This window comes from Giraffa tippelskirchi, chromosome X, assembly GCF_054371585.1.
Source record: "Giraffa tippelskirchi isolate mGirTip1 chromosome X, T2T-mGirTip1v1.2.pri, whole genome shotgun sequence".
NCBI lineage: Eukaryota > Metazoa > Chordata > Mammalia > Artiodactyla > Giraffidae > Giraffa > Giraffa tippelskirchi.
The window spans coordinates 84,963,368-84,989,944 of NC_137289.1; the positions used below are offsets into that span (position 1 = coordinate 84,963,368).

General features: G+C 39.0%; 1 long non-coding RNA gene and 1 pseudogene across 2 annotated transcripts in view; both read right to left on the reverse strand.

Moving 5' to 3' along the window:
* Window positions 1–256: 256 nt before the first annotated feature.
* The window catches only part of LOC145536833 (uncharacterized), a 40,685-nt gene continuing 14,364 nt past the window's right edge, over window positions 257–26,577 (reverse strand). Inside the window, exons 2-3 of the long non-coding RNA XR_014076040.1 lie at window positions 3,199–3,298; window positions 257–2,933 (exon numbers count right to left, since the gene is read on the reverse strand). This is a non-coding gene — a long non-coding RNA (uncharacterized LOC145536833). The remainder of the gene's footprint in view (window positions 2,934–3,198; window positions 3,299–26,577) is intronic.
* On the reverse strand, window positions 21,283–25,525 carry LOC145536827 (dnaJ homolog subfamily B member 6-like; annotated as a pseudogene). Its single transcript, XR_014076027.1, has 2 exons — window positions 25,498–25,525; window positions 21,283–25,068 (listed from the first exon to the last, which is right to left on the reverse strand). The product of XR_014076027.1 is annotated as a dnaJ homolog subfamily B member 6-like (transcript).

The following is a 26,577-nucleotide window of genomic DNA, read 5'->3' on the forward strand; positions in this document are numbered from 1 at the left end:
GGGAGGATGTAACCAAAGTAAACTCTGGAGAGTTTACTTTCAAAAATAGCATGGCAGAGGTCAAGGTTTCAAAACATGTACATGCAAATGCACACGTACAAAGAAAGTCCTAGGAAAGTCATTTACATCTCAAAGACACTGAGAAATGCAAGTTCCCCTTTACAAGGCCTTTGTTTAAAGTCAGAAATCTGAAATGATATTTTTACCAAGCCAGCTTTTTAACCTTAACTGTGTATGTAATAAAAGAGCTCCCACATTTTTAGGGCAAAATATCCTTTAATTTCTAAATGAGTAAATACTAATTGATACTGATCTAAAAACCTGGGTTTGTAGGTCTGGATAGTTAATTCAAAATCCTTAGCAAATCCCAATGGATTTGGACTCAGATGGGGAAATTCTTTAGCCAAGACTCTAAGTTCTGCTGGGGTCCAGGGTGTGTATTTAAGCACCAAGGACAGTTTACCTCTCCTTGTAATATGTTTCACCTTAAAGGGAGATATAATCACTTCTGATTTTTTTTTTTCTAATCTTGTCTTGCTGGGGAAGGGAGCAGCAGGAGGCAAAGGAGTTGGAAGAGAAAAAGACAGCATCAGAGCCAGGTAATTCAGATAGAAGAGGATATATAGGAGAAGCAGAGGGACAGTCAGTGCTAGTGACCTTTTTTAGTCCTCATATAGTTTCAGCAATTTCATGTTGGTTTCCTGCAAAGAAGTTACCCTATCATTTCCTCTTTCAGATGCTTCTAAATACCAATCAAAATAAGCATTCCATTTAGTCTATTTGATCTTATGGCTAGCTTTTTCTAATTGTGTGTGTAAAAATATCAATTTTGAAATATCAAAAGAATCCCAACTTGGCCATTTTAAGTTGGGATCTCCTTTAGTATATTTTCCCCAAATAACTAGGTACTTGCAAGTGTGCGCTCCATACATACTGTACATGAATCTGGCTGAGGTGTTAGTCAGAGGTTGATTTTCTAATGCTCCTTGTTTCTCCACTTGACAGTTTCTATTTCCCATTTTACTTGAATTTGTCAGAGATAAACTTTACTAATGAAGTTGTGTGGTGGGCCAATGTGCTGCTGTGAGCTTAACTCCTCTAAGACATCAACCCAGTGTTGTTTCAACTTTCTTATGTGTCTTAGTTTTCTCCCTTTAGCAGTCTAAAATCACTGAGGTTTCTTGGATCGCTGAATGGCCAATTGTTATTTTAGATTCCTGGCGAGCGTTTTATTTAATGAGTGGGTTTCCCTATGGGACCACTGCACATTATGAGGACTCTCCTCCACCACTCCTGTAAATTTCTGATTCATCTGAGAAAGCTGTAACCAGCAAGGAGGAGTCTTACCCCTTTGCTTCAGAGCAAAGCTCTCATGTAACATCTTCACATTTCAGTTCAGTTCAATTCAGTCCCTCAGTCCTGTCTGACTCTGTGTGACCCTATGGACTGCAGCACGCCAGGCTTCCCTGTCCATCACCAACTCCCGGAGCCTACTCAAACTCATGTCCATTGAGTCAGTCCACCTTCAATCTTTCCTAGCATCAGGGTCTTTTCAAATGAGTCAGTTCTTCGGAACAGGTGGCCAAAATATTGGAGTTTCAGCTTCAGCATCAGTCCTACCAATGAATATTTGGGACTGATTTCCTTTAGGATAGACTGGTTGGATCTCCTTGCAGTCCAAGGGACTCTCAAGAGTCTTCTCCAACACCACAGTTCAAAAACATCAATTCTTCAGCACTCAGCCTTCTTTATAGTCCAACTCTCACATCCACACATGACTACTGGAAAAACCATAGCCTTGACTAGACAGACCTTTGCTGGCAAAGTAACATCTCTGCTTTTTAATATGCTAAGCTGGTCATAACTTTTCTTCCAAGGAGTAAGCATCTTTTAATTTCATGGCTGCAGTCACCATCTGCAGTGATTTTGGAGCCCCCAAAAATAAAGTCTGACACTGTTTCCACTGTTTCCCCATCTCTTTGCCATGAAGTGATGGGACCAGATGCCATGATCTTAGTTTTCTGAATGTTGAGTTTTAAGCCAACTTTTTCACTCTCCTCTTTCACTTTCATCAAGGGGCTCTTTAGTTCTTCTTCACTTTCTGCCATAAGTGTGGTGTCATCTGAATATCTGAAGTTATTGATATTTCTCCCAGAAATCTTGATTTCAACTTGTGCTTCATCCAGCCTGGCATTTCTCATGATGTACACTGCATATAAGTTAAATAAGCAGGATGACATTATACAACCTTGACGTACTCCTTTCCTGATCTGGAACCAGTCTGTTGTTCCATGTCCGGTTTTTACTGTTGCTTCTTGACCTGCATACAGATTTCTCAGGTGGCAGGTCAGGTGGTCTGGTATTCCCATCTCTTTCAGAATTTTCCAGTTTCTTGTGATCCACACAGTCAAAGGCTTTGGCATAGTCAATAAAGCAGAAACATGTTTTTCTGGAACTCTCTTGCTTTTTCAATGATCCAGCGGATGTTGGCAATTTGATCTCTGGTTCCTCTGCCTTTTCTAAATCCAGCTTGAACATCTGGAATTTCACAGTTCACGTACTGTTGAAGCTTTGTTTGGGGAATTTTGAGCATTACTTTCCTAGCATGTGAGATAAATGCAACTGTGCGGTAGTTTGAGCATTCTTTGGCATTGTGTTTCTTTGGGATTGGATTGAAAACTGACCTTTTCCAGTCCTGTGGCCAATGCTGAGTTTTCCAAATTTGCTGGCATATTGAGTGAAACACTTTCACAGCATCATCTATTAGGATTTGAAATAGCTCAACTGGAATTCCATCACCTCCACTAGCTTTGTTCATATTGATGCTTCCCAAGGCCCACTTGACTTCACATTCCAGGATGTCTGGCTCTAGGTGAGTGATCATACCATCGTAATTATCTTCACTTTTATCCCCACAATTTCTATTAAGGCAGCTGAATTGAGGGAAAGCATCAGATCAATCTTTTATCTAACCACTCAGCCAAGACCGCTCAGTCTCCTACAACAGAGCCAAACATTGCTGTCTTTCAACCAGCCCTCACTCCCAGTATCTTCACCTGGGCAGGCATTCCCTGGTATCTCTCAACTGGGCTTCCAGTATCTTTCAACTTTGAGGGAACAAGTACCTGTTATACACCGCCCAATAAAACTCAAGATCACCAAACAATACAAGAAATCTGAGAACCAGGGGAGACTTACTCATTTTGTCTGGAATCCTCAAGGAAGTTGAAGAGGGCTGGTACAAAGGCCCTGGTTCCTTGTGGAGTTCAGGTGAAAGAGGGAAGTCCACTCTGGGTCACTTCGTTGGTCGCCATATGGTTGGAAACAAAATTTTGCACAACGTTAGAGTTCCATCTGGGACAAAATGAGGACTGCAGTCTGGGAGACCAAGTTTCAGATAGCTCTGAGAAACTGCTCTGAAGAGGCAAGGGGTGGAGTCAGGTTAAATGGAAATTTTGCAGCAAAGGGCAGGTAGTCTGAACATCAAAACATTGTTAAAGAAAACCAGATACGTCAAAGGGCTTCCCTCATAGCTTGTAGCTCAGTCAGTAAAGAATCTGCCTGCAATGCAGGAGACCCAGGTTTGATTCTTGGGTCGGGAAGATCCCCTGGAGAAGGAAATGGCAACCCAATCCAATATTCTTGTCTGGAGAATCTCGTGGACAGAGGAGCTTAGCAGGCTACAGTCCATGGGGTCACAAGAGTCGGACACAACTTAGAGACTAAACCACCAAGGAATTTAGTGCTTTTCTATGTATGGAAAGATGCGTATCTGGGCTCATGGAAATCATTCCTTTGACATGCACATCACCTCTCTGGAGCCTGAGTCCTGTGTTTACACATCCTGAGTTTCCTCAGGGCTCACTGTAGCAAGTGCCTGCAGTCTGATGGCTGCTAGATGGCAGGTATTTTTTCCTTCCTGAGTTCCCTCAGTACTCACAGGCTCACCATCTCTGGTGGCCGCATTTGCTGGAGACTGTGACATCCTTGTTCACTGCTATGGCAGCAAATATTTCATTTCTCACTCTACATCCAGTTCCTGCCCATGTACTTTGAAAGCTTTTCTCCTTCTTGTAGTCCCTAAGAAGGAGCAAGATCATATTCCCAGGACTTCCTTCCATCCCCTTCCAGAGGGTGCTCTTTTTCAGAACAAATGAAAAACAGTGGGAAAACCTCCTGAGTGAATCTTTCAGCTTTTTTCCCCCACTCCATGAATGTATCAGGGATCCTTAATGGAGATCCTGAACTGGCCCTAGGCTCAAGGCAGAAGTAGGGACAGGAGTGGGAGTAGAGGGAAGGAAGCTCAAAAGGCAGAAAGGAAATGAGAAAGCAGGGAAGAAAAAACATTCTTAGTTTGAATACCCTTCCCTTCCCACCAGCTCTAACAATAACTATACACAGACATCTATATAACTTTCTACAGACCCTACAAGTCCCAGCCTTATCAGGCAACCTCCTCTCCTAACACTCTCCCCCTTCCCCTTTTTCCTCTCATTTCACACTTTTTGCCATAGAAATAAAGTACACTTTACATTTCTAGGTTTTATTTCTATTCTGGCCACTTTATAACCTCACTAAGGGCAATAAGAATTGAACCTCGAGGCTGCGAAGGATGGAGGCCCTGGAGAGGTTGAAAAGTTGTGCCACACTGGTCACACCTCAATCCCCAAGTTATTATAGCTGCTGCTGCTGCTGCTAAATCGCTTCAGTCGTGTCCAACTCTGTGTGACCCCATAGACGGCAGACCACCAGGCTCCTCTGTCCCTGGGATTCTCCAGGCAAGAATACTGGAGTGGGTTGCCATTTCCTTCTCCAATGCACGCATGCATGCTAAGTCACTTCAGTCGTGTCCGACTCTATGCGACCCCATAGACAGCAGCCCACCAGGCTCCTCTGTCCACAGGATTCTCTAGGCAAGAATACTGGAGTGGGTTGCCATTTCCTTCTCCCATTACAGCTAACAAACATCAATTTAATGACTTTGAGAACACAGAGGTCATTTTAAGGGAGCACAAGAGTCTGCCTGCAACTTTCTCTTCCCCAAGGAGGGCTGTTTTCCTTTACCAACTTGCAGGCTATAGAACATCAACCCACAAAAAGTGGCAGCGAGCACTTTGGAAGATTGGTCTACTTAATGAGATTCTAGAGTCCATATAGCTGTCATTTTCTTCCTATATGTGTCTGTTGGTAAGGTTTTGTAGTGTTTGAACCCAGATGTTATAATATGTGTTTTCAAATAAGGTGTCATGGCCCCATCCCCTCCCTCCAGCAGTTTCATTTTAAACCTCTAAACTGCTATGGGTGGCAGGGGAGGAAGGAACAGTTAGGGAATTTGAGATGGACAGGTAGACACTGCTAAAGCCTTTGACTGTGTGGATCAAAATAAACTGTGGACAATTCTTCAAGAGATGGGAATACCAGACCACCTGACCTGCCTCTTGAGAAACCTGTATGCAGGTCAGGAAGCAACAGTTAGAACTGGACATGGAACAACAGACTGGTTCCAAATAGGAAAAGGAGTACATCAAGGCTGTATATTGTTGCCCTGCTTATTTAACTTATATGCAGAGTACATCCTGAGAAACGCTGGGCTGGAGGAAGCACAAGCTGGAATCAAGATTGCTGGGAGAAATATCAATAACCTCAGATAGGAAGATGACACCATCCTTATGGCAGAAAGCAAAGAGAAACTAAAGAGCCTCTTGAAATGAAATGAAAATGAAAGAGGAGAGTGGAAAAGCTGGCTTAAAACTGAACATTTAGAAAACTAAAATCATGGCATCTGGTCCCATCACTTCATGGCAAATAGATGGGGGAAAATGGAAATTGTGACAGACTTTATTTTCTTGGGCTCCAAAATCACTGCAGATGGTGACTACAGCCATGAAATTAAAAGATGCTTGCTTCCTGGAAGAAAAGCTATGACAAATCTAGACAGCATATTAAAAAACAGAGACATCACTTTGCCGACGAAGGTCCATATAGTCAAAGCTGTGGTTTTTCCAGTAGTCATATACAGATGTGAGAGTTGGATGAAGAAGTCCGAGGGCCAAAGAACTGATGTGTTTGAACTGTGGTGTTGGAAAAGACTCTTGAGAATCCCTTGGACAGCAAGGAAATCAACCCTGAATATTCACTGGAAGGACTGATGCTGAAGCTGAAGCTCCAATATTTTGGCCACCTGATGCGAAGAGTTAACTCATTGGAAAAGACCCTAATGCTGGGAAAGACTGGAGGCAGGAGGAGAAGGGGACAACAGAGGAGATGGTTGGATGGCATTGCTGATTCAATGAACACGAGTTTGAGTAACTTTGGGAGATTGTGAAGGACAGGGAAGGCTGGTATGCTACAGTCCATGGGGTCACAAAGAGTCAGACACGACTGAGTGACTGAACAACAACAATCTACAGACTGCTATATTCAAAATGGATAACCAACAAGGACATACTATGTAGCACATGGAACTCTGCTCGAGGTTGTATGGCAGCCTGGATGGGAGGGAAGTTTAGAGGAGAGTGGATACATATATATGAATGGCTGAGTCCCTTCAGTGTTCACTGGAAACTGTTACAACATTCTTAATTGCCTGTAAGTGTACACATGCTCAGTTGCTCAATTGTGTCTGACTCTTTGCAACCACTTGAACTGCAGTTCACTAGGCTCCGCTGTCCATGGAATTTTCAAGGCAAGAATACTGGAGTGGGCTGACATTTCCTACTCCAGGGGATCTTCTTGACCCAGGGATCAAACTTGCATCTCCTGTGTCTCCTGCATTGGCAGGTGGATTCTTTACCACTGAGCTACATGGGAATATCCCAGTACAAAATAAAATGTCTAAAAAAAGTAAAAGCTCTGAAACTCTATGGTGCATGTACTAAATTCACAAAGTTTTTATCAGGTATAAAACAAACTATAAGGATATTTTGTAACTTGCAGAATATCCATGGAAGGGCAATAAGTAAATTCTGTTCCATTTGCCTGAGGGAAAAACAACTGGTGATCATTAATCTTAAGCCCATACATTTGGTCCATGGTAAAATGGCCAAGGGGAATGAAAAAGGGTGATGACTTAATCCAAGGGTCAAGAGAAGCCATAAAAATGTTAAGTATCTTGACCTTTAAATTGATTGGTTAGAAAGGATATAAAAACTGCTGTTAGTCCCGCCTTGGGGGGACTCTTTACCCCCTCTCAGTGTCTATGCCAAGAGCTTTGTACTTTCCTTCTGTTTACTAAATCCTATTTGCTTGCTACCATGAGTGTTTACATGTTCGTGGATTCCATTCTTCCGCTCCGTGGACAAGAACTTGGATTCCCGTCTCACTAGTAGGGTTATATTTCACTCCTGGACAATACTGCTGAAGTTTTTGAAGTTTCCTTGGTTCAATCCCTTCTTTTCCCAGCTATGCTGAATTTGCATCAGAATTAATAATGAATCCAGGGTCTCTTGATTTACTTTTGCTTGAGGGAGAGGGGGAAGCCCTTGGGCTGGAAGTGACTGAGTCTCAGGAAGCTTCTATGGAACAAAGAGGCTTCTAAATCTCTGTGCCTCCACATGCTAGATGTGTGTATGGGGAGGTGGTGTGAAGAATTGGATGGGATAGAGAGCAAATGCCTCACCCCAGGTTCTGTTCAGATGAACCCAGCATGACCATTTTAAACCTCAGATTCGCAGCAGCAGACTAAAGTGGTGCAGTGTTTTGTGCTTTGGACCTAGAGGAGAAAGTAGAAAAGCCTGTGAAAGAATGGCCTAGATAACTGCTGGTCTGTTTTTGTTTGCTTGTTTAGTTAGTTCTGGTGAAATAAAAATTCATAAAGAAAGTCAAGGAAAATTTAAGCATAAATTTTTTCACTGCCCTTTTGCCTTGTCTCTCCCTTCTATGCATTTTGTATCTGCATTATGCATTGACCAGACCTCCCCAAAGGCAGAAATACCTGCTCAACTATATACAGCAATACTCTCCTAATACCAGCAAGATAATTCTTTTGAAGATAATATATAAGGGGTCATGATGACCCACTACTTTGTTCAAGCAGATCTGGATTATGTAAACTGTCAATATACCATGTGATATATAACCTTCTAGCTCAAAAAACTATGTAACTGTGCTTTGACTTCTTAACAGGTAGAACAGTTTTCAGAGCTCTCTGAAAGACTATCTCCTAGGTTATACTTCTCATGCTGGCATGAATAAAATTTTTCACTTCTTTCATAGATGGACTACTGATTACTTTTTCATTGACATTTGCATGGCATTCCTGTCAGGATATCAGAAACACCTACCAGAGAACACCTGGAAGACACCACTAACTGGCTCTTTGTACCAACATGGGCCCTTTGAGACTCACTGGCTTCTCCTAATATTTTGATCTCACTGTTTGAGTGATCCTAAAATTTTTATTTGAGCTGTTTAAAATTAAGACTTGGAGTCTTAAGAAGCATTGGTGCATTTTCTTAGGTACGGACCAACAGGGATCTGGGCAGGTGGTCCAGGGAAACATAGGTGGCTGGGTTTTGCTAAATTTGGTTTAACTTTAGAAAAACAAGTTGATTATGGCCTGAACAAACCATTTGCTAGTGAAATGAGAGACTGAATTATTCAGCTTCAAAGAACAAGGGACATTTGTTCCTTCCAGCTACAAGACATCCTGAGGTGATTAAGAACCTAGCACAAGTATCTGAGGATTAATCCTTGTGATGTTTAGTGGTCCCATAAGGAGTTTCACTACACTCATTAAGTAAATACTGCCCTTCCAGGGAGTATGACAAAGGCTAATCACCTAGTGCTCCAAGCATCCATGGCAGTTTTAGATTGTCAGAGTTGAACAATTGAAGAGTTGAACTGATTGAAGGGTAACTCCTTGAGGAGCTAGACTCTGAAGTAGCACACATCCAATTAAACACATCATCCTCAGAAAGTTTATTCAGCTCATATCTCATATCTGAATTAGGCCACCAAACTAATAGTGGGAAGCTGTGCCTTGAAGGCCTAACAACTCCCAAACAAACAGGTACCTATGGGAAACTCAGCTGGGTTCATGTATAACATCAATGGAATTGACACCTTCAAGGATTTAACCAAATGGTAAGGTCTGACCAAATATAATTTGCCCCTGAGTTGGCCAAGGTGGGGCACTTTAGATTTACCTAAGTTAGTTTCTTTGCAATCTCAATTAGAAAAATCCAGCTATAAGATCAAACAGCCAGAATGGGAAGTGTATTTTAATCTGTATTTAATCATTTTGAAAGCCTGAAAGTGAGAGAATGATAAAACGGTCTCACTGCAAGAGACAAACCAAAAATTATTAGAAACAGGGGCCTAATAAGAAAGGAACTCAGAAACCATTGCTTATTCTCCCACTCTCTTTCCTCTTCCGTCTGGTTCTTCGAATTTTCTTCTTTTTGAACTTCCTTGTCCTGACCTTCCTGCTCTTCCACCTTCAGTTTGAAAGGAAGAACTTATTGAGTGTAAGGGAAAGGATAAAGACAGCCCTAAAAATTAGCTGTCCCCTTTAAGGAGAAAGCGGCAAGTAAAGGGGAGCTTGCTCTTATCTATATCTCTTGGACTAAGACAGAAGTTAAGAACTTAACTAAGGATTTTCCATATCCTTTATACGATCCTTTGAAATTTGCTAAATAATATGACCTTACAGTAACAACTTATGAGCCTGGATATTCAGACTTGTAACAGCTTATACAATTACTAGTCTCTGAAAATAATGCAAAATAATGGCTCCAAGAGATGGGTTAGAAGGCACTTATAGATGATTTTCATAAACCTTCACCAGAAATACAAAGAAATTGCCCACAACCTATATTAATCTATAAGTAAAATCTTTCCAAAGGAAATAGATTGGGCAAAAATCCATCATTGTAAACAAAAACCAGAAGAGACTTTTCTTGATTATTCCAAAAGATTTGAAAATATAGCCAAACAGCATTCCGGCACTCACCCAAAGAGTTTTCTGAGCCATCAGAATGATCCACTATTTTCCTTGAAGGAATAGATGAATTGATATGATTGGTAAAAAGATATGGACTTGATTGAGCTACTACGTATACTAATACACTTGTCACTGTTGCCGACAAACTCTCCAAAACTTTAGACAAAAGAGAAAAGGAAAAAGCTGCTAAAGTTATGAATATGCAGTTACAACAGCTCAGCAGTCCATTGAGACTACCTAGCCTAAATCTCACTCAATCTCGAAACAACCACACCTGCCTTTGGAACCAAGCAGAAACCTGCAGATCTCCCCTCCAAGTACAAAAGCCCCTTTCATGTTCATTGCCTTTTGTTTGTAGAAAAGTGGAAATCTCCCAGACCTCTGTGAGTCACAAAAAAACAAGCTCAAGTAGTTAATGATAAGGCAATAAAGTCACAGAATCAATATCTGATGCATATTCTTGAGTTGTTTTACAGATACTATTACTGCCACCAGAAGGAAAAAGCTAACTGCATGATAGCTAGACTTTAGCCATGACAGAAAATGCCTATCTTGCTGATGGCCTGAATCTATGTCTACCACAGTTCCAAGAATTATCCTTAAGAGAGTAGGATTAATACTATTGCTCGTAGGTATCACCTCACCACAGTCAGAACGGCCATCATTAAAAAGTCTACAAATCCTGGATAGGATGTAGAGAAAAAGGAACTCTCCTACACTGTTGATGGAAATGTAAATCGGTGCAATCATTATGGAGAACAGTATGGAGGTTCCTTTAAAAACTAACAATAGAGTTACCACATGATCCTGCAATCCCACCCCTGGCCATATATCCAGAGAAAATTCTAATTAGAAAAGATACATGAAACCCAATGCTCATACAGCACTACTCACAAGGACTTCCTTGGTGGTCCTGTGGCTAAGACTCTGCACTTCCACTGCAGGGAGCATGGGTCACAGTAGCCAAGACATGGAAGCAAATCTAAATGTCCATTAACAGATAAACAGGTAGAGAAATAGGGAGATACACACACACACGTATACAATGGCATATTACACAGTAATGAAAACAATGAAATAACGCCATTTTCAGCAACATGGATGAACCTAGAGATTATCATATTGAGCAAAGTAAGTCACAGAGAAAGACAAATATCATATGATATCATTTACTTGTGGAATATTTTTTAAAAATGGTATAAATGAACTTATTTACAAAACAGAAACAGACTCACAGACATAGTATACACACTTATGGTTACCAAAGGGGAAAGGTTAGAAGTAGGGATGATAACTTAGGAGTTTGCAATTAACATATACACACTACAATATATAAAATAGGTAGACAAGGACCTAGTATATAGCACAGGGAAATATACTCAATATCTTGTAATAATCTATAATAGAAAATAATCTGAAAAAGAATATATATATGTATGCATGTATAACTGAATCACTTTACATTTGAAACCAATGCAATATTGTAAACTAGACTTCAAAATAGGAAAGGAAAAACAAAACAAAAAACACCTTTGCTCATGATAAATATCTTTGTAGGTATCAAAATAATTATACCTTGTTCTACCCATATAAGTAAATGGGCAAACTAAAACTGTCAGTGAAGAGATGCTACAGAACCACACTGACATCTTCCACTCTAAGAATACAGCACCCTGTTAGCATGAAGAGACGGACCTTCACCCATAATCCCACAAAAATGGAATGATGTTCTGACAAGTGGGAATTTGTACGCAGCTTTTAGCAAGAAAGAGCTCTCTGCTTGAAAGAGCTCTCTGCAAGAAGCCCCTTTGTTCTGTCACTTTAACAAAGCTATATTGTAACTAATCTTAAAGCAGGCACCACCATGCTCTACTCATCTCTGGCCCTATCATACCATTCATATCTTTTGATCACACAATACTTTACCTAACCTGTTGGTTCTTTCATAGATCAAAGAAGTAGAAATGACAAAAAAGTAATTAACACATGCTCAGATTGTTTCCCTAGCTTCCCTTAACCTCTCAAATACCAAGGGAACTGTGTGAACAAGAAAGCATATAAATGGCAAAAACCATCACAATATAGCAATTATCCTCCAATTAAAATAAATAAATAATATTTTTTAATTAAAATAAGAGAAAGATCAAGAGAAGTCAACAAGCCTGCATGAATTGGGAGATAGAAATGACTCCGATCCACTGTGTCTATTTTTAACTGAATTACTTGCCCTTTTCCCTTTAAAACCTTTCATGGCCATGCAGAATCTTGGGAGTTAGTTTTTGGAAGACAAGAGTCTGCCTTCTCTCCAGATTGTCAGCATTCTAATTAAAAGCAACTTTTCTTTCTACCAACAATTGCCTCTTGGGTATTGACTTTCAAGTTGCAAGCTGCCAGACCTGAGTGTGGTAACTCCTTTATTGTGGAAAACCTGGACATTTTAAAAGAGACTGTCACAAATTTAAATACGATTTAGAACAAGGCAGGAATAACAAAGAATATGGGTGCTCTGAGGATTATGAGAAGGCATTCCTTATCCTAACTACCTTAAGGGAAATTAAAATAACAATCATATAGAAAACTTCTAAAGCCCTTGGATACCTGGGGGCTACATTATTTATTCTTAATCCTACCCTTATTCATTGCCCTCTTCCTCAAATTAAACAGTGCATTCAAATGATAGGGGTTTCTAATTTACCTATACAAGTTTTTAAACCAGAACAGTTACTTTTCAGTTAGGAACTATCATTGAAAGACATGTGTTCCTTTTGGTAAATGTGCTCCAATTCACTTGATAGGATGAGACCTTTCAGAGGCATACAATGCCCATATTATCTTTTCACCAAAGGGTGGAATGATTTTAGATTTATAAAACCTAGATGCAGACAAGAACATAATTACCAAGAAACTGATGGCAGTGAAAAGAGTACAGACAGATGGAGAGAAAGTTAACCATTTACTGTTACAAGTGTCTGAGGAATTGCGGTCATCCTCAGACATTAGGAAAATCAAATCAGCTATTCCAGTGGTTTTTCCAGTAGTCATGTACAGATGTGAGAGTTGGACCATAAAGAAGGCTGAGTGTCAAAGAATAGATGCTTTCAACAAGGGCGGGGGGGAGGAAAGAGAGGGTGAGATGACTGGAGAAAATAGCATGAAGCATATACACTACCATATGTAAAATAGATAGCCAATGGAACTTTGCTGTATGACTCAGGGAATTCAAAGACAGCTCTGTAAAAACACAGAGGCGTGGGAAAGGGTGGGAGGTGGGAGGGAGGTTCGAGGGGGAAGGGACATGTGTACATGTATGGCTAATTCATGTTGATGAATGGCAGAAATCAAACCAATATTGTAAAACAGTTATCCTTCAGTTAAAAATAAATAAATTTTTTAAAATCTTGTTTTCTTCTTCCATTTTGGTTTTTTGTCTTCAGAGACTAATCGTTGAACTTGTAGGGGAAGTTTATTAACAGTTAAATTGGGGTCAAGTTTAAGTAGTGGACATTCTCAGGGCTGGAGATAAATAGAACTTAAAGCAGCCTGTTTAGGTGCTGAGTCAGCAAGTTGATTCCCTTTAGCCTCTATTGAATCAGATTTGGAATGTCCAGGTATTTAGATAATGGCTAATTGTTTGGATAATTATGGAGTCTAATAATTCTTAGACTAATTTCCCATAGTTTTATGAATTGCCCTGAGGAAGTAAGAAATCCTCTTTCCTTTCAGAGCATTCCAAAATCTTGAGCCAGTCCAAAAGCACAGAGGACTATCAGTGTAAATATTTGCTATTTGATCTTTGGCTAATTGAAAGCCCTGATTAGAGCAATTAATTGAGCTTGTTGTGCCAACTTTGGTTCTGGTAAGTAAAAACTTCAATTATGTCAAAAGGGGACATTATTGTATATCCAGCTTGGTAATGTTCCTGTTCATCCTTTAAGTAAGATCCATCTGTAAACCAAATTAAGTCAGCATTATTGATAGGATTTCTTGTAAATCATTCCTAGGAGTAAGAAGATAATCCATTAGTAAAATGCAGTTGTGGCTGTTTTCTTCCTGTGGTTCTAGAAGCAAAGTTGTGGGGTTAAGATTAACTCATTGAGCCAAAGTAACATTAGGCAAAGAAAGCAACAATACCTTGAAAGAGGTGAGTATACTCACAGAATAGCGCTGAGTATAATGGGAGTTTAATGGAGATTCCACTGAATGTGGAACATGGACAGTCAAATGAGACCCGAACATGAGCTCTTAAGTAGTTTTGAACAAGAGAGCTGTTGTTGAAACAACTTTCATCCATCATGGGAGTTCTTTTCCCTGAATCTAGGTGGTGGCTGTACTATACTATGGGTTGATGCTGGTCACCATGTTTCTGAGTTAACACACCTTTAGGGCATTTCCTTTATCTTCATGCTCAAAGAGAAAAAATGCTAATTTATAGTTAGGATGGCCTAATGTCCAAGCCTGAGTCAATGAAGATTTTAAGACATCTATAGCCTTTTCTCTTTTCTATTGTCCATTCAATTAGGCTTGATTGGTTGTACTTAAGTAATACACAGAGGCTTCCCTGGTGGCTCAGATGGTAAAGAATCCACCTGATGGTAAAGAATCCGCCTGCAAGGCTAAGTGCACACACACACACACACACACACACACACACACACAAGCATAGACAAAGAAGTTGGGAAATGAGGGGGGAAGTAGGTACTCAATTCCTATAATATCCAGTCAAACCTAGAAATCCTCTCAGCTATTTCTTTGTTTCAGGGAGCAAGAAAGCCAGAATTCTCCTAATTCTTTCACAATCAATTAACAATCCTTCCTTGGATATCAAATGACCCAAATATTTCACGACTGGTAAACAGAATTGCAGTCTGTCTTTGGACACTGTATGGCCCTCAGAGGCTGATTGTTCCAACAGACGGATAGTATCTCTCTCAGAGCCCTGTTCGGTTTTAGAACACAAAACCAAATTCTTTACATACCAAATTAAAACAGAGCCATTAGGGAAGTGAGCAGCCAAATCAGGCTTAAGTATTTGAGAAAAATAAGTGGAGCCTTCAGTATAGCCTTATGGTATAACTATCCAGGTATACTGAAGATCTTCCCACACAATGGCAAAATAGTACTGGCTTTCTTCTTTCACTGTAGTACTAAAAAATGCACTACACAGTTCTATTACTGAGAAATAACAGGTAGTTTCTGGAATGGCTGAGAGCAGGGCGTGAGGATTAGGAAACACAGGGTGGCAAGGGATCACAATGCTATTTATAGCTCTCAGGTCCTGAACAAATCTCCAGTCTTCCTCATTTGACTTTCTTGCTGGTAAAAGCAGCCTATTATAAGAATTGGCACAAGGAATTATAAGTCCTTTATCAAAGAATTCCTGAATAATAGGAATTCCATTTAATGCCTCCAATCTAAGCGGATGTTGTCAAATATTGAGTAGAGGCTAGGAATTATCAATAGTTACTTTATGGGACTTGTTGTTCTTGTTTTTAATTAATTTATTTAATTGGAGGATAATTATTTTACAACATTGTGATGCTTTTGCCATACATCAACATGAGTCAGCCGCAGGTCCACCCATCCTGAGCCCTCCTCCCACCTTATCCCTCTGGGTTGTCCCAGAGCACTGGCTTTGGGTGCCTTCTTCATGCATCAAACTTGCACTGGTCATCTACTTTACATATGGTAATGCACATGTTTCAATGCTATTTTCTCAAATCACCCACCTTCACCTTCTTCCATTCAGTCCAAAAGTTTGTTATTCACATCTGTGTCTCCTTTGCTGCCATGCACGTAGGATCTTCATCACCATCTTTCTAAATTTCCTATATATGCATTAATATACAGTATTTGTCTTTCTCTTTCTGACTTACTGACTCTCTATAGTAGGCTCCAGTTTCATCCAGCCCATTAGAACTGACTAAAATGCATTCCTTTTTATACATGAGTAATATTCATTGTGAATATGTACCACACTTCCGTATCCATTCATCTGCTGATGGACATCTAGGTTCCTTAGTCACAAAGTCATGTCTAGCTCTTTGCGACCCCATCGACTGCAGCACACCAGGCTTCCCTGTTCTTAACTATCTCCTGGATTTTGCTCAAACTCATATCCATGGAGTCAGTGATGCCATCCAACAATCTCATCTTTCATTGCCCCCTTCTCCTGCCCTCAATTTTTCCCAGCATCACGGTCTTTTCCAGTGAGTCAGTTTTTTGCATCATTTGGCCAAAGTATTAGAGCTTCAGCATCAGACCTTCCAATGAATATTCAGGGTTGATTTCCTTGAAGACTGGTGGTTTGATCTCCTTTCAGTTCGAGGGACTCTCAAGAGTCTTCTCCAACACCACAGTTCAAAAGCATCAATTCTTTGGTGCTCAGCCTTCCTTATGGTCCAACTCTCACATCCATACATGACTACTGGAAAAACCATAGCTTTGACTATATGGACAAAGTGATGTCCACATTGTTGGCAAAGTGATGTCTCTGTTTTTTAATATGCTGTCTAGGTTTGTCATAACTTTACTTCCAAGGAGCAAGCTGTCTTTTAGTATCAAGGCTACGGTCACCATCTGCAGTAATTTTGGAGCCCAAGAAAACAAAAATCTGTCATTGTTTTCATTGTTTCCCCAACTATTTGCCATGAAGTGATGGGACAGGATGCCATTATCTTAGTATTTTGAAGGTTGAGTTTTAAGCCAGCTTTTTCACTCTTCTCTTTCATTTTTATCAAGAGGCTCTTTACTTCCTCTTCCCTTTCTGCCACAAGGATGGTGTCATCTGCATATCTGAGGTCATTGATATTTCTCCCTGCATTCTTCATTCCAGCTTGTGCCTCATCAAGCCTGGCATTTCACATAATGTACTCTACATAGAAGTTAAATAAGCAGGGTGACAATATAGAGCCTTGATGTACTCCTTTCCCAATTTGGAACCAGTCTGTTGTTCCATGTCCAGTTCTAACTGTTGCTTCTTAACCTGTATACAAGTTTCTCAGGAGGCAGATAAGGTGGTCTGGTAATCCTATCTCTTTATGAATCTCCCAGAGTTTCTTGTGACCCACATAGTCAAAGGCTTTAGAGTAGTCAATGAAGCAGATGGTTTTACGGAATTCCCTTGCTTTTCCTATGATCCAACAGATGTTGGCAATTTGATCTCTGGTTCTTCTGGCTTTTCTAAATCTAGCTTGTTCATCTGGAGGTTCTCAGTTCACATACTGTTGTAGCCTAGCTTAAAGAATTTAGATCACTACCTTGCTAGCATGTGAGATGAGTGCAATTGTGCAGTAGTTTGAACATTCTTTGGCACTGCCTTTCTTTGGGATTGGAATGAAAACGGGCCTTTTCCAGTCCTGTGGCCACTGCTGAACTTTCCAAATTCACTGGCATATTGAGTGCAACGCAATATGCATCATCACAGCATCATCTTTTAGGATATGAAATACTCAGCTGGAATTCCATCACCTCCACTATCTTTGATCATAGTAATGCTTCCTAAGGCCCACTTGACTTCACATTCCAGGATGTCTGACTCTAGTCCAGTGATCACACCATCATGGTTTTCTGGGTCATTAAGATCTTTTTTGTACAGCTCTTCTGTGTATTCTTGCCACCTCCTTTTAATATCTTCTCTTTCTGTAGGTCCATACCATTTCTTTCCTTTATTGAGATGAAACTTTCGTGGGCCTTTATAGTGGGTAAATGTCTTTTGCATGTGGGGAGGTTGTATATGATTTGTGGCCATATGGGGAACCTATAGCATTTTAAAATTCACATGTACATGACATAAAATTAATCATTTTTGTGGTTTGGGGGACATTCACTAGGATCTCCAAACATCACCACTAATTCCAGAATATTTCTGTTGATACCCTCACCCCCAAAACCAAGCCATGCCTATTAGCAGTTAGTTCTAATTTGTCTCTCCTCCCACATCCTAGCCATTACAACTCTACAGATTACTGTCTCTACAGATTTGTCTATTCCAATTATTTGGTATAAATAGAATCATATGATACCTAACATTATATAAGGTTTCTTTCACTCAGCATGTTTTCGAGATTTATTCATGTTGCAGCATGTATCAGTTCTTCATTTTATTGCTGTATAAAATGCCATTGTATGGTTATGCCTCATTTATTTGTCCACATCCATTTTATTTCTTCATCCAAAAGTGAATGTATATTTGCATTGTTTTCATTTTTGGCTATTATGAATAATTCTCTTATAACCAGTCATGTTCAAGTATTGTATGGAAATATGTTTTCATTTCTATTGGGTATATGCCTAGGAGTGGAATTTCTGTATCGTAAGGTAACTTTATGTTTTTGAGGAACTGCCAAACTTATTTTCCACAGCAAAAGCACCATTTTATATTCCCTTACAGTTGCCTTTTTAACCAACTGATCACTTGGTATTGTGTTGATTAATTTTCACATTTTTTTTTCAAAATTTCCTTCTTCTATAAATTTCACATTTCATTTCATTTTAATTACAACACTTGTTTTGTGTGACTAAAATTCTTCTAAAAAATTATTAAGACATGTTAATGACCTAAGATATAATCTATCTTGGACAATATTCCAGGTTCACTTGAGAATAATGGATATTCTGATGTGATTGCATGAAGTGTTCTACAGGTAACGATTAGGTCTGCTTCGTAATTAGGGATGTTCAAGTATTCCATTTCCTTGCTGATCTTCTATCTACTTTTTCTTTCCATTATTGAAAGTAAGGTATTGACATATCAAACTATTGTGATTGAACTACCTATTCCTCCCTTCCATTCTCTCAGTTTTTACTTTATATGTTTTAGAGCTCTATTGTGAGATACATATAAGCTTAAACTGCTACTTTTTTTTTTTTTTACCATGGATTGATGATTTCATCATTATATAATGTCCTCTCTCTCTAATGGCAATTTTATCTCAGTCTTTTTTGTATTATATTAGTATAGGAACTTCAGCTCTCTTCTGAGTACTGTTTCCATACACTATCTTTTTACTTTCAAGCTATTTGTGTCTTTAAAACTAAAGTATCTGCAAACAGTATTTAGTTGGGCCACTTTTTAAAAATCATTCTCTGCCTTTTAATTGGACAGTCTAATCCACTTACATCCAAAGTAATTATGGATAAGGAAAGACTTATTTGTGGCATTTAGATATTTAATGTTCCATATATCTTATGTCTTTTTGGTTTTTCCATAACTTATTTTATTTCCTTTTTTAGTACTGAATATATTCTAGTGTATTTTCATTCCTTTTACTATATCTTTTAGTCATTATTTGACTGGTTGCCTTAGGATTACAATTAACATCTTAATTTATAACAATCTAGTTCAGGGTAACACTGACATAATTACAACAGTATACATTTTGCTTCTGTATATCTCCATTCCTTTCCCAATCTGTATGCTATTAATGCCACAGACTACATTTTTATCTTTTTATTCCTTTATTGAAGGATAATTGCTTTACAGAATTTTGTTGTTTTCTGTCAGACCTCAACATGAATCAGCCACATGTATACATGTATCCCCTCCCCTTTGAAACTCCCTCCCATCTCCCTCCCCATCCCAATCCTCTAGGTTGATACAGAGCCCCTGTTTGAGTTTCCTGAGCCATACAGCAAACGCAAGTTGTCTATCTATTTTACATATGGTAATGTAAGTTTCCATGTTACTCTTTCCATACATCTCACCCTCTCCTCCCCTCTCTCCACGTCCATAAGTCTATTCTCTATGTTTGTTTCTCCACTGCTGCCCTGTAAATAAATTCTTCAGTACCATTTTTCTAGATTCTGTACATACGCATTAGAATATAACATTTATCTTTCTCTTTCTGACTTTCTTCACTCTGTATAATAGGTTCTAGGTTCAGCCACCTCATCAGAACTGACTCAAATGAGTTCCTTTTTATGGCTGAGTAATATTCTATTGTGTATATGTACCACCACTTCTTTATCCATTCATTTGTCGATGCACATCTAGGTTGCTTCCATGTTCTAGCTGTAGTAAATAGGGCTGCAATGAACAATGGGATATATCTGTCTTTTTCAATTTTGGTTTCCTCAGGGTATATGCCTAGGAGTGGGATTGCTGAGTCATATGGTGGTTTTATTCCTAGTTTTCTAGGGAATCTCCATACCCTCTATCATAGAGGCTGTATCAATTTAAATTCCCAACAGTGTAAGAGCATTCCCTTTTCTGCACACCCTCTCCAGAATTTATTGTTTGTAGACTTTTTGATGATGGCCATTCTGACCAGTGTGAGGTGATATCTCATTGTACTTTTGACTTGCATTTCTCTAATAATGAGTGAAGTTGAGCATCTTTTCATGTGTTTGTTAGCCATCTGTATGTCTTCTTTGGAGAAATGTCTGTTTAGGTCTGTTTCCCACATTTTGATTGGGCTGTTTGTTTTTCCGGCATTGAGTTGTATGAGCTCCTTGTATATTTTGGAAATTAATCCTTTGTCAGTTGTTTCATTTGCTATTATTTCCTAAGGGTTGTCTTTTCACCTTGCTTATAATATCCTTTGCTGTGTGAAAGCTTTTAAGTTTAATCAGATCCCACTTGTTTACTTCTGTTTTTATTTCCATTACTCTAGGAGGTGAGTCATAGAGGATCTTGCTTTGATTTATTTCACTGAGTCTTCTGCCTATGTTTTCCTCTAAGAGTTGTATAGTTTCTGGTCTTACATTTAGGTCTTTAATCCATTTTGAGTTTATCTTTGTGTATGGTGTTAGGAAGTGTTCTAATTTCATTCTTTTACATATAGCTGTCCAGTTTTCCAAGCACCATTTATTGATGAGGATGTCTTTGCCCCATTGTATATCTGGCCTCCTTTGTCAAAAATAAGGTGCTCATAGGTACATGGGTTTATTTCTGGGCTTTCTAGCTATTAGTCTATATTTCTGTTTTTGTGCCAGTACCATACTGTCTTGATGACTGCAGCTTTGTAGTATAGTCTGAAGTCAGGAAGGTTGATTCCTCCAGCTCCATTCTTCTTTCTCAAGACTGTCTATTCGGGGTCTTTTGTGTTTCCACATGAATTGTCAAATTTTTTGTTCCAGTTCTTTGAAAAATGTCATTGGTAATTTGATAGAGATTGCATTGAATCTATAGACTGCATTTGGTAGTATCGCCATTTTCAAAATATTGATTCTTCCTACCAGGAACATGGAATATCTCTCCATTTGTTTATGTCATCTTTCTTTCATCAGTGTCTTATAGTTTTCTGTGTGCAGTTCTTTTGTCTCCTTAGGCAAGTTTATTCCTAGATATTTAATGCTTTTTGTTGCAATGGTGAATGGGATTGATTCCTTAATTTTTCTGATTTTTCATTGTTACTATATAGAAATGCCAGTGATTTCTGTGTATTGATTTTATATCCTGTAACTTTGCTAAATTCACTGGTTAGCTCTAGTAATTTTCGGATACTATCTTTAGGGTTTTCTATTCACAGTATCATGTCATCTGCAAACAGTGAGAGTTTGATTCTTTTCCAATCTGGATTCCTTTTATTTTACTTCTCTGATTTCTGTAGCTAGGACTTCCAAAACTATGTTGAATAATAGTGGTGAAAGTGGACACCCTTGTCTTGTTCCTGAACTTAGGGGTAATGCTTTCAGCTTTTCACCATTGAGAATAATGTTTGCTGTAGGCTTATTATATATGGCCTTTACTATGTTGAGGTAAGTTCTTTCTTTGCCCATTTTTTGAAGAGTTTTAATCATAAACGCATCCTGAATTTTGTCAAAGGCTTTTCAGCATCTATTGAGATTATCATATGGTTTTTATCTTTCAGTTTGTTAATATGGTGTATCATATTGATTGATTTGCATATATTGAAGAATCCTTGCATTCCTGGAATAAACCCAACTTGATCATGCCGTATGAGCTTTCTGATGTGTTGCTGAATTGTTTGCTAAAATTTTGTTGAGGATTTTTGCATCTATGTTCATCAGTGATATTGGCCTGTAGTTTTCTCTTTTTGTGTTGTCTTTGTCTGGTTTTGGTATCAGGGTGAAGTTGGCCTCATAAATGAGTTTGGAAGTGCTCCTTCCTCTGCAATTTTTTGAAACAGTTTTAGAAGGATAGGCATTAGCTCTTCTCTAAATGTTTGACAGAATTCTCCTGTGAAGCCATATGATCCTGGTCTTTTGTTTTTGGGGGAGATTTTTGAACAGGGCTTCAATTTCAGTGCTTGTAATTGGGTTGTTCATAATTTCTATTTCTTCCTGGTTCAGCCTTGGAAGATTGAACTTTTCTAAGAATCTGTCCATTTCTTCCAGGGTAACCATTTTATTGCCATATAGTTGTTCATAAGAGTCTCTTATAATCCTTTCTATTTCTGCATTGTCTGCTGTAACCTCTCCTTTTTCATTTCTAATTTTGTTGATTTGATTCTTCTTTTTCTTGATGAGTCTGCCTAAAGGCTTGTCAATTTTGTTTATCTTCTCAAAGAACCAGCTTTTAGTTTTATTAATCTTTACTATTGTTTCTTTCATTTCTTTTTCATTTATTTCTGCTTGGATCTTTAGGATTTCATCCTTCTACTAATTTGGGGAGTTTTTTGTTATTTTTCCAGTTGTTTTAGGAGTAAAGTTAGGTTGTCCATTCGATGTTTTTATTTCTTAAGGTAGGATTGTATTGCTATAAGTTTCCCTCTTAGAACTAATTTTGCTGCATCCCATAGGTTTTGAGTTGCTGTGTTTTGTCATATATTTCTAGAGATTTTTTTTATTTCCCTTTTGATTTCTTCAGTAACCTATTGGTTATTTAGAAACGTGTTGTTTAATCTCCATGTATTTTTGTTTCTTACACTTTTTCTTGTAATTGATATCTCATCTCATAGAGTTGTGGTTGGAGAAGATGGTTGATACAATTTCAATTTTCTTAAATTTACTGAGGCTTCAGCAATACATGAACCGTGAACTTCCAGATGTTCAAGCTGGTTTTAGAAAAGGCAGAGGAACCAGAGATCAAATTGCCAACATCCGCTGGATCATCAAAAAAGCAAGAGAGTTCCAGAAAAATATCTATTTCTGCTTCATTGACTATGCCAAAGCCTTTGACTGTGTGGATCACAATAAACTGTGGAAAATTCTGAAAGAGATGGGAATACCAGACCATCTGACCCGTCTCTTGAGAACCTGTATGCAGGTCAGGAAGCAACAGTTAGAACTGGACATGGAACAACAGACTGGTTCCAAATAGGAAAAGGAGTACGTCAAGGCTGTATATTGTCACTCTGCTTATTTACCTTATATGCAGAGTACATCATGAGAAACGCTGGGCTGGAAGAAACACAAGATGGAATCAAGATTGCCGAGAGAAATATCAATAACCTCAGATATGCAGATGACACCACCCTTATGGCAGAAAGTGAAGAAGAACTAAAGAGCCTCTTGATGAAAGTGACAGAAGAGAGTGAAAAAGTTGGCTTAAAGCTCGAAGTTCAGAAAACTAAGATCATGGCATCTGGTCCCATCACTTCATGGGAAATAGATGGGGAAACAGTGGAAACAGTGTCAGACTTTATTTTGGGGGGCTCCAAAATTACTGCTGATGGTGATTGCAGCTGTGAAATTAAAAGACGCTTACTCCTTGGAAGGAAGGTTATGGCCAACCTAGATAGCATATTTAAACGCAAAGACATTACTTTGCCAACAAAAGTCCATCTAGTCAAGGCTATGGTTTTTCCAGTGGTCATGTATGGATGTGAGAGTTGGACTATAAAGAAAGCTGAGTGCCGCAGAATTGAAGCTTTTGAACTGTGGTGTTGGAGAAGACTCTTGAGAGTCCCTTGGACTGCAAGGAGATCCAATCAATCCATCCTAAAAGAGATCAATCCTGGGTGTTCATTGGAAGGACTGATGTTGAAGCTGAAACTCCAATACTTTGGCCACTTCATGCGAAGAGTTGACTCATTGGAAAAGACCCTGATGCTGAGTAGGATTGGGGGCAGGAGGAGAAGGGGATGACAGAGGATGAGATGGTTGGATGGCATCACTGACTCGATGGACATGGGTTTGGGTAGACTCCGGGAGTTGGTGATGGACAGAGAGGCCTGGCGTGTTGCAGTTCATGGGGTCGGAAATAGTCGGACACGACTGAGTGACTGAACTGAACTGAAACATCTGAGCACTCACACAAAGTGCATGTATAGATTTAGAACAATTTTAAAGACCAAAACATATGGAACTATTATGAGGTCCCAACAATAAACTTGAAAGTCTATGACAAATAGGGGATCCAGTGAACTGTTCATAAATAGTTTAGATTAGGTACAGTTGACTTCATTTTAAATCTTCAACAAATGTTCCTATTAATCCTCAAATATGTATAAAACGGGCTTCCCTGATGGCTCGGTGGTAAAGAATCCACCTGTCAATGCAGGAGATGTAGGTTTGATCCCTGGGTCAGGAACATCCCCTGAAGAAAGAAATGGCAACCAAATCCAGTATTCTTGCCTGGGAAATGCCATGAACAGAGGAGTCTGGCAGGCTACAGTCCATGGGGTCACAAAGAGTCAGAAACAACTTAGCGACTAAACAACAACTTTAAACAAGTTAATATTTCAGTTAAATGCATGCAATTACTCTTTACCCAAGCATAGCTGCTGCTCCTTGCCATTTTATTGTTAAGGACTTGAATTGACCATCTTTTTCAACTTCTACTCTTTCTTGACCATTCTTGACAATTCTCTTTGTAATGATTTTTCTGCCATTAATTTAATAGAAGTTGATATAAACTTAAAGTTGCCCATCCCACTGCCACTAAATGATGTGGAAGAGAATGAAGTGAGGTCCCCGTGACCTAGTGAACTGAAGAATGTAAATTTGTGTCAAAAGAAGAAATTCTGCCTCCGAAACTTGGAAATCCACCTATGGCTGAGAAAAATGACCCTATGCCCATTGTTTCCATGGGGCCCCTTGAATTCCCCAAAATGTCTTCAAACAGGTCTTTGAAGAAGTTTCCAGGACTCTCCATCAAATAATTTCCTGACGACAAAATTTGGATTATGAAATGTGTAGCCAAACTCAAATGGCCTGTCAAAATGACTTCCACCTCCATCACTTGTTTGTGGTATACTTGTCATAGACGTCCCATTTTTTAGTATCTCATGAGTAAGTGAAAGTCACTCGGTCGTGTCTGACTCTTTGTGACCCCATGGACTATACCGTCCATGGAATTCTCCAGGCCAGAATACTGGAGTGGGTAGCCTTTCCCTTCTCCAGAGGATCTTCCAACCCTGGATCGAACCCAGGTCTCCTGCATTGCAGGTGGATTCTTTACCAGCTGAGCCACAAGCGAAGCTCAAGAATACTGGAGTGGGTATCTTATCCCTTCTCCAGCAGATCTTCCCGACCCAGGAATCGAACCGGGGTCTCCTGCAATTTGCAGGCAGATTCTTTACCAACTGAGCTATCAGGTAAGCCCTAGTATCTGATAACACCTCATATGCCTCAGGTATTTGAATTTTCTCTCCTCTTCTTTATTCTCAAGATTTTTATCTGGTTGCTAGGCTGTTGACAGTTTTCAATATGCCTTTTTAATATCTTTGGCTAAAGCATGTTTTTGCATTCCTAGAACAGTAGTCCACTGTTTCAGCAAGCTTTTAGAAGGAGTCCAAGGATATGGAAGCAGGTAGCAAGAAGAAGCAGTGGTGGAGTGGTGGACTGGGTCTCCTGTTGGTTGAATCTGGCATAGCTGCACTGGTGATGGCAGTGCAGATGGCAGCTCCTCAAGATTTCCTTTCTCTCCTTGGATTTAATTGTTTAGATACTATTATAAATGGAATTGCACTCTTAATTTCATTTTTGGATTATTTCTGCCATACAGAAATACAACTGGTTTTTGTTTTCATCTATACACTGCAATTATGAAAAACTTGTTTTCTAGCTCTAGTACATCTTTTGTGGAGTCTTTTGGATTTTTTAAAGGTTAGGTCATATAATCTGTGAACAGAGGTAGCTTTAGCCCTTCATTTTCAATGTTGATGCCCACTTTTTGCCTTGTATAATAGCAAGAAATGAATGGCAAATGATGAAAGTGCGTATCCTTCTCTTGTTAGTGATCTTAGGGGTAAAATTGCCTTTCAGCAATGAATATGATGTTAACTGCAGGGTTTTTCATAAATGCCCCATATCATGTTGAGAAATTTTCTCTTATGTTCTTAGTTTTCAGAGAGGCTTTCTCATGAAATGATCCTGGAATTTGTCAAATGTCTTTCCTGCATCAACTGAGATGATCATGAGGCCGTTTTTCCCTTTGCTGTAATCATATCAAGTACTACACTGATTGATTTTCTCGTGTTGAACCAACTTTGCATTCCTGGAATAAATTTGACTTGTTCATGATGAGTAATCGATTTAATGTGCACCTGGATTTGGTTTGATAACATTTTATTGAGGACTTCTGTATCTATATTCATAAGGGATATTGAACTTATGAATTTTCATCATTATGGTTTTATTTGGTTTTGTATCAGAGTAATGCTGCTCGCACAGAATGAATTAGCAAGTGTTCCTGTCTTCTTAATTTTCTGAAAGAGTTTTATAAGTATTGTTTTTATTTCTTCTTAAATGTTTGGTGGAAATCTCACCAAAATTAATTCAGGACTTAA